The sequence below is a fragment of the Ambystoma mexicanum genome, chromosome 1p (genome assembly GCF_040938575.1).
Source record: "Ambystoma mexicanum isolate Mex_15411 chromosome 1p, UKY_AmexF1_1, whole genome shotgun sequence".
NCBI classification, from domain to species: Eukaryota; Metazoa; Chordata; class Amphibia; order Caudata; family Ambystomatidae; genus Ambystoma; species Ambystoma mexicanum.
The window spans coordinates 140,587,858-140,600,361 of NC_090921.1; the positions used below are offsets into that span (position 1 = coordinate 140,587,858).

The following is a 12,504-nucleotide window of genomic DNA, read 5'->3' on the forward strand; positions in this document are numbered from 1 at the left end:
AGACAAGGTCAGACTCAGGTGCCATAAGACCACTATGGTGGGGAGGGATGCAGTATAAATACTGGATAGCAGAACATAACTTGCATCACATGAGCCACTTCCCAAGGCAGGAGGAGAAGGCAGTGATGCTGCGCTTCCTTCCCATGCGAGCCAATCAGAGCTAGAGCCTCAATTGCATGCACCCTATGGCGACCTTGCAATGCCCTGGCTCTGTCCTGGCTGCATAGACCTGAGCCTCGGGAGGCAGCCTTGGGGAGTAGCCAAGGGTATTGGCTTTGCCAATGCTTTCCATGTTATGTTATGTCATGTCCTGACAGTCTAGTAAAAGCACCACTCACCCGCCCATCGCTTTGGGGATGGTAACACCATGTCCTGAACTCCAGAAGTTGCCACACCTCTTTGATATGGATGGCTGAAGATGTTGGAGACAAGAGAGAGGCGCTCTCCTCTTCTAGATCTAACTGAAGCCAAGAGAAGGGTAGGTAGGACAACTGAGTGTCTGCTGATGTAGTAACACTTCCCATACACCAGTTTGTATAATTTGGATTTTAGAATTATGCTCGAAGTCCCAAAAATGTGTTTTATGTTGGAGCCAGAGAATGGCAGAATTTCAGTGTCCATGCTTGCCAGGCTCTAGTGGCATTGCTCGGGCTGGACTGGGAACCCAAAGTGGCTATGGCAATGTTTACCAAAGCGGCCACATGTTAACATATACTGGAAGCTTTGTAACACATTCTTTACTTCATCCCCCTCAGGAGGCCCACCAGGAAATCTCCAGGTGTGCCTGTAGGGCAGTCCACCACTGGGCATTGCTAAAACAACCAGTTACAATCAAGGGGCAACTGCCCTGCATCCCTCTAGTAGCATCAATCAGGTGCATGATGTGCCAGCTCAAACAAAGCAAAGGGTGCACAACCCGGTGCAGGGGAAGGCAGCCATGTACAATCAAGGGACCACTCTCTTATATCACTGAGAAAAACACACACCCCACACACCCTCACACACTCTAGGCATCCAGGGATTACAGGTAATGGAGCTGGGGTAGTGGGGGCTGGATAGGGGAGCAGGGCATAGCTCTTGTAGCTTTACTTTTTCCGTTATAAACGCAGGACTACAAGTACCAGAATTCAAAGGAAAACAGAGCTAGTCAGACTAACAGCAGCCATGGGGGAAAGGAAGTAACACATCTCAGGCCTCTGTGCAAAGTACTGCCATGTGTGCCACTCTGGTGGTACTCAGAGAGACAGGGTTGGACTGGGGCATAAAATCGGTCCAAGCACCAATTGTAAGAGTGGCACACATTCATTACTATCCAGAAAGGACTGAGGCACCCCAAGGAGGCATTGTTGGTAAAATATTTAGCACCAATTAATTTGGTAAATATTTGCGAAGCAGTATTGGTTAAAAGTAGTGTTTGAAACTGGCCCCAAACAAGTAGTCTATTCTGGTCAGAAAAAAAAGCCCATTCTAGAATCAAGGGCATTGCCCTGCTGGCCAGTCCGAAGCTGCAAAGAATGTTCTGGAAGGAACAGAAAGGAATCTGGTGACCTGATATTTCATTTTATTCAGAGCAACTGCAAGAGTGTAAGTAATACAGCCTGGCCTTTTAAAAACAGTTTGCTATAAAATACGCGAAGGGGGCACCCGGATTTGAACCGGGGACCTCTTGATCTGCAGTCAAATGCTCTACCACTGAGCTATACCCCCAGCCTTCTGAAATAACGATCCTGGCTGCACATGTGCCTGCTGACGTGTCTGCGAGGCACACCTTTACTTCTTTCACACCTGTCGCTGATTCTCAATACTGTTTAAACATTGAAGGAGTGCTAGTGGGAACGACAAGTTTCCTGGTGAAAGAAAAGTTATTTGTACTTTAACCGGAAAGCTGGACACAGTTTGGGCGTTTGGGGTGTAGTCCGTAGCCTTCATGGCCCCCCTCATCCCATCGTGTACGTGCAGAGCAGGAATGAGCCCGGATTTCCCCACAGCAGCGGTCACCTGGAATGTTAGGCTCAATTTACTTTGCATGCTGGTCATTGTAGGCCATTCACAGTGGGGAATAAAGCGGCAATGGTAATCTTTTCGCTCAGCTTGTCGCTTTAATGATGCAAATATCGCAGGTTGATCAGTGAACATCTCGGTACATCTCTATAAAACAGAGTGTTACTTTGCCGAGTGTTGTTGACACTTTGCACTATCCTAGAGTACTTATTTTCGGGGCTGGGCCGCAGCACGGTCCCCTGAAAGCAGATGTGTGCCCACTCACTGCCCAGCTATTTAACCCGCGGCTGCCACGTTAGAAACGAGTAGGAGAGGAAGGAGAGATGTGCGCTGCTGTTGGGGAGAAGGTGGGCCTCATGGGGGTCCGGAAGCTGCCATGGCCTTCATGACAGCACCATATGCGAACGTGGCAAACACTTTTTAGCAGGATTTCAATCAACATAGAAAGACCATTGTCTGTGCCATTTCCTCCAAATCGTATCAATGTTTAGGTGAAAACTACACCTGCCCCCGCAAACGCCATCCTGCGAATTCTTTCAGAATAACAGTGAAACTAGATCACAAAGGAGCCTTTTAAAAAAAGGTGTGTTTTATTTCCAGGATGCCATATTATTTAAACGGTTTGCACATTTGTAAACTTTAAATGTTTTTCACATTCTGATAAATAAGCTGAACATTTGTGTCCAACAATCACTATGAGCATGTCACCGTATCACACTGTTTCCTGTGCTGTGGGTCTATAAGTATTTGTAGTATGAAGGCAAAACCCAGATGAGACTTTTTAGCCTCACATCAAATTGCATTTTGGTGCCTACAGTCAAACCCACCCATGTTAAACCATTGTTAAAGGAAACCACAGCTAGCCCATTGACTCAACGAGCTACAGCCCCATCTCCAACTCACCAACAATCCAAAAATGCTACAAGAATTCACCTACCAACATCTCTGGGGCCATGTGGTAACCAACTACATCATGCACGGATCACAACACGGTTTCAGACTAATGTGGGAACCAAACCCACCTTCTCTTCCATATTGGCCACACTAGAAAAGCAACACTGATGCAAATACAGCAAGTGCACTCATCTAGATATTTTGGCAGCTGCCAACACTACCAGCCAAGGAAGTGGAGTGTGAGATATGCCTCAGGTTCTCGAAGAAGACGGCGAGGGACAGGCACGGTAGACTGGCGGCGTGGTTGAACAGTAGGGCTACTGCCCTGTGCTCCGAGCAGGGTCATGCCTCACCCAGGACCGTCCCGTCTGAGCAGCGGTCTTGTACGTCCTTTCAGGGAACCTCATCTGTGGGGGCCCAAGACAAGGCCAAGAACCGCAAGTCCAAGACCACAGGGGTCGCTGCGGAAGCAGGTCCCAAGGTGGACAGGGCGCAATTGACATCACCCTCTGACTCCATTGCCAGCTGGCAATCGAACTTCTCCTCGAAAAGGAAATCGTCCAACCTGACTAAACTGTGGAAGTCAGAGAAACCACATACAGAGGAGAAGGCGGCCCAACAGACCAAGTAAGCCCAATCAGCACAGAATAAGACTTCTTCGACGTTAGAGCTGGTGGCGGCTGCTATCACGACTAAGGGGACTGCCCCAGTGAATGTAACCTCTGCAGCACAGAAGGTTTCCCTGCCCCTGAGTCACGACAGGGCTGCAGTGCCTTTGGCAAAGTCTGCTGGAATGCCAGATGGGGAAAAACCAGCTCAGTCCCCGGTTCAAGCTATGCAGGAGGTAGGTGGAGAAGGTGGTGAGGAGGCCTGAAACAGGCCTCCCCAGGCCGTGGCCCAAGCCATGGAGGTCTTGTCCACAGACGACGAGGACCAGGAATCCTTAAACATAGTCCATGAGGACGTAGAACAGGAGGGCGACGACGATGGTGCGGGTCCTAGTGTTCTGATCCCACCAGCTCAGCTGAGGGATGTGTCTCTGGACATTCTGTCGGCCCTTCACACATTGGTGTCAGAGATCCAGAAGAGGATGCCGCCAGGCCCGGTTCCAGTGGTCCCCCAGATCCCCATTCAGCCTCCAACGAAAAAGGGGAAGCGCCATCCGCCGTCCCCATTTCAGCCTCTACATCTGCGTCAGGCCCTTCTCCCCTAGCAGACCCAGACACCGGTACAGGGACGGATGCAGCCACAACTACGGACGATGATGAGGATATCGTCACAGCGGATGGTGAGTTTCTGCATTTGGATGCGCCACCTAGGGCGCCCCACCGGATGAGGTGGGGTCATTCCATTCCATGATCGCTAGACCCTCCAAACTATTTCAGCTTGTGCACGAAGAAACCAGGAAGGAGGGTTTCTTGTACCAGCGGCGCAAAGCCAAGAGAAAGTCAATCATGGCAGTGCCCCTTCTAGACAACATGTGGGAAGAGGGCCTGGCCCACATGAAGAACCCTTGTATGGCTAGGGCCAAACGGGATAGGCTGGAGAAGAAGTATTGGGTGGCCTCTGCACCCAAGTGCCTGAGGTCGCAACCGTCACCGGATTCGGTGGTATCGGTGGCAGCAAGGAAACAGTCGGCTAACTCATCCTCGTCGTCTTCGGTCCCTCCGGAAAGCGTGGGAAAGAAGATGGACGCCATGGGAAGGAAGGTGATTTACACAGCAGCGTCCACTATCATGGTGGTCAGCACACTGGCGTCCTAGCCAGGTATGATAGGGAGCTGTGGTAGAAGCTGGGGCCTATACTGGAGTTCCTCCCCGACGATAACAGGATGGAGGCAATCGCTCTTTTCCAGGAGCGGGAAGTAGCATCGGATCACTCCATTACATTGGCGTTGGACATCGCCGACACAGGGTTCCGACAGATGGGGAACAGTGTATGCCTTCGTCGACAAGTCTGGATGAAGGCCTCGAATTTCTGGCAGGAGGTCCAGATGAAGGTGTCAGAAGTCTAGGCGGAGAGTACAGGGCAGAGGCGATCTCTCACTGTATGCAAGTAGATTAGGGAGATTCCGGAGACAATGCTAGCATATAACAGATTAAAGGTACATACCAAGTTTACATACCAAGCTGTTAGTTGAAACAGGTATTCACAGGAACTGCAGGAGCAGGCTGCAAACAACGAGACAGAGAAAAGGCAAAGACAAGCAAGTACACTGGGCAATTTGGATTGATCAGAAATAAGGGTGTACTGGAATATGATAAGGGGTCTCCAGGGATTAAGGAAAGCCCTTGGGATAGGTACCAGCAGATTAATCTTAACAACAGTCATACAGCAACGTCATGATTTAGGCGTGCCGAGGAAACTGTTGTACTCAGTGCAAGGGTAAAACTGAAAGACCATATACTGAGGCAGGTATGACTTCAACAGACTAGGTGAAGGCAACAGAAGTCTTCCCTTATCTGATCTGAACGGAGACCAACCCTGGGTCACACTAAAGCGGATTCAAGTGCAGACACCACAGTGGACCAAGATGTTTACAAGTAGAAAGCAGCATTGAAAGAAATAACCAGGTAGAGGACAGTATAGGATATCAGAAGCTAGAACAGGCAGGTTGCAAGGCAAGGAGCCCAGAGGAACAGGGCAGAAGGCAGAGAAGTGTGGCAAGGTTGCCAGGCAGGGAAGCCCAGAGGAGAAGGGCAGAAGGCAGCGGAATGCGGCAAAGCCGTCAGGCGGGAGCCCAGAGGAGCAGGGCGGAAGGCAGCGGAGTGCGGCAGAGCCATCAGGATGGTGCCCAGAGGAGCAGGGCGGAAGGCGGCGGAAGGCAGCGGAGTGCGGCAGAGCCGTCAGGTGGGAGCCCAGAGGAGCCGGGCAGAAGGCTGCAGCAGACTGGAGAGGGAGCTGCAAGCATCAACAACAACAGGAATCAAAAGGCCAAAAGAAGATTTCCAGGAAAGCTCAAAACTGGTAACAGGAGCACCAGCATGAACTCCCAGTGGAAGCAGTTGACTGACAACTGCTTCTGTTCAAAGTGAGCTTATAAAGGCCCTCCCAGCCAGCAGGCCAGCAGGGTGGAGCTGATTGCAGACTCTGGCAGCTGTGTTCAATTAAGCCCAGCCCCGGCCTCAGTAGCCTGCAGCAGTAGAAGCAGTGGTTTCTAATCAAGTGCTCTCCATCTCTCTGCAGCCTAGCCAGCAGTAGCTTGGAACAGGTGAATGCAATCAGACCCTCTGCAGCTCTTAGTAGCTTGCTGCAAACAAATGTATTTAGTATGCCTCCTCCAGCCCTCTGCCTTATGGACAGCATACATGAACGAAGAGGTACGGGCCATCCTGCGATAAGGGGCGATAGAGGTAGTTCCCCAATGACTCCGGGGCTCCGAAGTCTATTCCAGATACTTTCTGGTCAGAAAGAAGACAGGGGACTGGAGGCCCATACTAGACCTAGAATGTCTCAACAAATATCTAAAGTCCCAAAATTTCAGGATGGTCACATTGCAGAGCGTGCTCAACCAGCTGAAAAAAGGAGACTTCTTGACGTTGTTGGACCTGGAAGACGCCTACTTCCACTTCCCCATTCACAAGAAACATTGAAAGTTCCTATGCTTCGTAGTGCAGGGACAGCACTACCAGTTCAAGGCTCTACCTTTTGGCTTGAAGTCGGCCTCCAGAGTGTTCACAAAATATCTGGCACCGGTGGCTGCCCTTCTACCTCTACGGCGCATACACGTGTACCCGTATCTGGACGACTGGCTCATTTGTACCCTCTCACGGGAGCTGGCCATCGCACACAGGGAGACGACCATCCAGTTACTGACATATCTGGGATCCTCCATCAACTATCCGAAGTCCTGCTTAACACCATCGCAGGACGCGCTGTTCCTAGGCGCCAGACTCAATACAGTGTCTTGCCCGGCATCACCCTCAGAGGAGAGGGTAGCAGTCATTCAAGGGAAGGTGCAGCGACTGTGCGGGCCATCAAGTCATTACTCTGCATGATGCCGTCCTGCAGCTACCTCACCGAGCTTTGCAGGTTGCAAATGCGGCCCCTTCAGGAGTTCCTGGATGCTCTCTGGAGACAGGTGTCCGGAAGCTTCAAGGACAAGATTCCACTCAGCAACAAGTTTCATTGGGCAATAGGATGGTGGGGCATCCGCTCCAACATCGGCCAAGGCATGGGATTTCAAAACGCCCCATACCAGGAGACGGTCACCATGGGCGCTTTCCTGGAAGGCTGGGGCACCCACAACAGACGTCTGCACACCAGAGGCCTGTGGTTGCCGGAGGAGAAGGATCTCCATATCAAAATCCTGGAGCTACGGGCAGTGTTTTGGGTCCTCAGGTCGTTCCTTCCGTTGATGAAAAGCAAGGTGGTGAGCATCTTCACGGATACCACCACTGCCATGTTCTACATCAGGAAACAGGGGGGCACTTGATCCCCAGTGCCTTCCAAGGAAGCACAGGACGTGTGGCGCTGGGCCTACGTTGTGCCGGTCACAGAAGATTATCCCTTTGAGGGTCAAGGCCCCACAGATCCTGCAGTACTTGCTATCCTTGGACAAAGCCGGACTGACTCACGCCTCCATCAAGGTACATTTGGTGGCTATCTCCTGCTACACCAGGTCACAAGGAAGATCTTCACTTTGGTCCAACCGACTCGTAAAGGGGTTTCTCAAAGGACTTTTCAGATCTTTCCCGCTGGTGAAGGCTCCTGCCCTGGTGTGGCAACTCAACATGTTTCTGATGAGGCTCATCGGGGCCCCATTCGAGCCTCTGCATCAGGCCCTGCTCATGTTTCTCTTGTGGAAAACTGCTTTCCTTGTGGCCATCACCTCTGCCAGGAGGGTGTTGGAGAGGAGATTCTCCTATCCCACACCCCTAGCCTTTCCTGCGGTAAGTAGATCATGTGTAGGCCAATGCGGGAGAGACACCCCCACCCATGGCACATCCCCTTATAATAGAACATAAAGACATATATGAATAGCGATTCTCACAAGCCCGAAAACAGATGCCATTTTGCATTGGCATAGACGCCATCTTTTCTACTAGGCCTAAAAATCATCCAGGTGAAAAAACAGCTCTCCCTTCCCCTTCTCCTCGCGCAGATAGCCCAAGACATCGCCACACCCTGCCAGCTCCGTGCGTACCTTGTTCTCATGGATGTACAGCCATTTAGTGTTGAAATTGTTTAGTATCACTTCCACAGAAAGTGCTCTCCACAGAGTGCAAGATCGAAGCAGGCCCCAGCACAAGTGCCCATCCATCTTCACTAAACTGCCCCTGCCCTCTCATCCCCCACGTCGTCAGACCAGAGCCCACCAGTCCCTGACACCCCACTCTCATTCATATCAATACACATCTGACCCCCCTCGTACTGACCATTCCGGAACACCCACCATAAAACATAATCCTGCGTAACAGTATATTCTCTTTAAACCAACACATGTCTGTTCGTATCATAAGGCATCAGGGAACATACATAGTAGATCAAACCCCCAGGGGGAGACACCTGGGAACAGGACCCTGGTATCAAAGAAGCCCTGAATGTAGTGGTCCGAATGCTAATATATTAATCTAAGTAACCCATTCATGCAAGGATTTTTATGTTCACCATTATTCTCTTATTATCAGCTCCTGTTGTTTAGCTTAGACAGTAACCTAATCAACTGGGAAGCAGCGGGCAATTGCAGCCTTGCATCCCCTATAGAGCAGGCTGTGCCATACGGCCCCTCCAATCCGCACAATCATTTTGTACATTATATTTATATGAGGATGTCAATAATGACGAAATTGCTCTTGATAATGTGCTGCCAGTGAGGTTTTGGCAGAGCGCTCTCAGGCAGCAGAGTTCTTTGCTTGCATACTTTATTTTATATAAAGTTTGTTATCCTTGCAACTTTACTCTTGGTCTCATTACCTGAAGGGAGTGTTACCTTTAATTTTGTATCTTGTGAGGACACGTGGTCGGGTGCCCACCTTAGTTGGTGACCCCTTAGCGTGGTTTCCTTGAGACCCCCCGTACCTGAGGCAAGATCCAGGGCTTCTCTGGCAAGACCGCCCCCACCTACGGCTGACCAGTCCCCAAAAACACGTACGCAGAAGAAAGAGGTTCTTGTGGGTTCCGGCTTTGCAAATACCCTGCTGCTCCCCTGAGCCGGGTGCGGCCTCAGGAAGATGGCCAGACGTTGTGCATAGACCGCGAACGGAGGCTCTTGGAAGAGCCGTATAATTGTAGGGAACACGCAAGGGCTGAATTGTGTGATTATTTGAAGTGAAGCGCTTTTTCCTTTTTATGGCCATTATGTTTCTTTAGTAAAGAAATAAGGAGAAAATACAGAGGAGATACAGGAACGTAGCTCCGAAAGGAGGTAGAAGGCGGCGCCGCGGTGCACTGTCCCGACCAGTGCAGTGAATAAATATGGATACAAAAGTCGGAGCCCCATATAATTAGAGGGCTCAGGAATACATAGTGGTTGTTGTTTTAGCTTGTTATTTTAGCTTCTTATTTTCTGTGTTTTTATAATATGTGGAGGAGGGCGTAGGAGGGGCAGAGGAGATGTGAATGGTGAGTGAGTGAGCAAGTGTATATGCCCTAAAAAGGTGGATGGGGTATATGTTTTCTCTTTATTGTTCTCAGTCTGTTTTTGTTGGATTTTAACTGTTCTATGCTCTTTGTATGTAATTGTATAGTGTATTGTGATGTTAAAGATAGATGTTAAAAGACATTATTGACTGTTCCAGAAAGAAGGCCTAAGGTCTAGCAGAGAAGCTGAGGGGACGACAAGGTCCTATAAATATTAGGAGAACCATACGCAAAAAAAGCAAAAGGTCCTCAGTCATGGGGATGGACACTCCACTCTCCCACATTTGCAAACATCTCCCGCTGTATAGTGAACGAATTAAGAAATACAACAACCAATGGGTGACTGAAACGAAGGGGGAAGGGTTGTCGCATGCCTGGCCAGAGGAAGGGTCTTTTGATAAGGGAACATTAGAGCACCTATCCACGTATCTGACAGCAAAGTACAAAGGGAAACAGCTCCAAAACAGAAGGGAGGTGTTAGATTTGTGGAGAATGATCGAAGAAACTCCTGCCCCAACTAAGAGTGAAAAAGCGTCAGAAGTACCAGCAGTGATGAGGGGAAGTGAGGGAGACCAGGAGAAGGGGGAGGAGGAACCCAAGAAAATATACCCATTGCTCACAAGGCCAGAAGAAGGGTATATAAACCCAACGTATGTATCAGGGGACAGTACACCCGTTACCTCTGGTACTGTCCCACCCCCTCTGTATGACCCATCTACCACCATCCCCGCCCACACTGGAGTGAGTACCCAAGATCTTAAGGTGGCATTAACCACAACTCGTACCGAATTGGCTCGATTAAGTGCAGTGTGCGAAGCAACATGAGTATCGGAGGGAGGGCCCCAACCCTTAAGAGATACCCCTCCAATACCCAAAGATGAGTGGAAATCGGCAGACTTCCTCTTTAGGAGCGACAGTGCTCCCATACGGCCAGTACGAGAAGAACGAGAAGGGGAAACCTATAGTTTGGGATATGACACTGTGGCCTCGATGAGGGATGAAGAGTACAGGAGTAATTTTGATGAATCGGAAGAAGGTGCCGTTGGAGGAATACAGCAGGTGCAATGGGCCTCATCTAGGCTGGGAGAGACATGGGAGGGAAGGCTTCGAAACAAGATGGGAACCTAAATTACTTCTCACCCATAAGGGAGCGGGCGGCCCTACTATGTACCCTGGGCACAGATGGACAAAACAAATCTCCTCAAGTCCCTCCCCCCACTCACGGCGGGTGCAGGGAAATTGATCTATGCCTTTGAGAAAAACACGGCAGGGTTGCCCATTGCTATAGGGGATATTAAAAGTCTCCTAGTATCAGCAATAGAAGATCAAGACAACACAGTGTAGGTCAGGCTTGTCCAACCTTTTTGAATGTGGGGCCGAAGCATTAACTTTTTGTCACCCGGTGGGCCGGCGAGCCAAAAGCCAACAACACCTCACCCAAAGCAGTATATTAAAAAGCAAAGGTGTGTGACCTTTGACACAATAGCATCACAGGCAGTGATAGCCATGCAGTCCCAAAGATAGCTTTGGGTGTCAGGGCAGTGATCAAAGGTTAGTTGCTTGTGATTTCTTCCAGTGTGTATGTGCTGATATTTTTCTCAAATATTGGGGGCGACCAAGCATAGCGAGGGAGCTATAAGGAACTAGGGAGGATTTTTTCCAAATATGGAGCTGAAATGGTGCATTTTACAGTAGGAAAAGTGACCAAAAAGCCATAAGTTTACAATCAGTTCTAAAGGGGAACATGAACATTCCATGTCACCAACGGCAGACAACAACATTGTAGACCACAACACATTTTCATGATCACTGTGTCCACTGTGTAAGACAGCACTGTCACTGATGTAATACGGTTACTAGGTATGAGCCGAACTACTGACTAAACGACTAAAAGTAAAAATATCAACTTTTATAATTTTTTGGGGGAAACTACACTACCCACAATCCTTCACTTTGGAAATGGGTTCACATCGGAATTAAGTAATTCCTACGACTAACAAACAACATTAATCACATGCAGGATTTTTAGCGTTAACTAGTGCCCAACAGGACCAATATTAGAGCAATATTCCTCGGCAAGGCAACATGTTAATTACCAAGCTAAACAGGGTAAGGCATTCCAAAATATGGCTGCCGTTATTACTGAAATATAATTACTAAGAGCACAATACAGGAAGAAAGGGTTCATGGTAACCCGTTACCAAGCAAAACATGGGAAGGTATCCCAAAATATGGCCGCCAATTTGGTGGTGAGGAAAGAGAGGAGAGACTTAGGGATAATGTTCCTTTAACATACAGTGATCATCAGGAGAGAAGGAACCGGACGCTTGGAGCAGGAGAAAATGAATTTGTAGGTAAGCCCTGAGACTAGGTGGGAAGTCCACCCACGGCTTCAGGCACGTTTTAGAATCGTGCTAGGAGATTGTATTTGCTGTCTTTTTTACAAAGACAGCAAGGAAATGGGCGCTTTTTCGGATTACGCGTGACATGAGGGGTACACGGCGATCAGGAGCCAGCAGCTCGATCAAAACAGGCTTTTGTGTAGAGGCATTGGTACAATGCACGTAAGATTTGTATATGCTTACCAACACTAGAGGTGGCAACAGCCTGATTTATATATAAATACAATCATTTTGTATATGCTCATTAACACTACTGGTAGGAACAGACTGATCATATATTTCTTTCAAAGAGCACACAAACATGGAGCCAAGCCAAGTTATAATGCTGATTTTTGAATAATGACAGATTTATTCCTAATGTTAATATATGGTTGTAAACAAACATCTATGCCTTTTTTGTGCAGGTGGGATTTAACCCAGGACGTAAAAGTCAATAATAGGACAGCAAAATTACACTATATTGGGCGAACTGCAACCTTACTAAAAAGGGTAAGAACTGTGATTGTACAGTACTATGAGTTTCAGGTAACAAGATGATAGCAGTTCTGGTATTTTACAAAGAGTGAGACATAGATAGAATATCGTTAAATAACAATATGATAATGATAAAAAGAACTTTATTTCC

The 12,504-nt window shown here is 48.7% G+C and overlaps 1 non-coding gene across 1 annotated transcript; it reads right to left on the reverse strand.

Annotated features, from left to right (window-relative positions):
• Positions 1–1,635: 1,635 nt before the first annotated feature.
• On the reverse strand, positions 1,636–1,707 carry TRNAC-GCA (transfer RNA cysteine (anticodon GCA)). Its single transcript has one exon. It is a non-coding gene; the product is annotated as a tRNA-Cys (tRNA).
• Between the last annotated feature and the right edge of the window lie 10,797 nt (positions 1,708–12,504).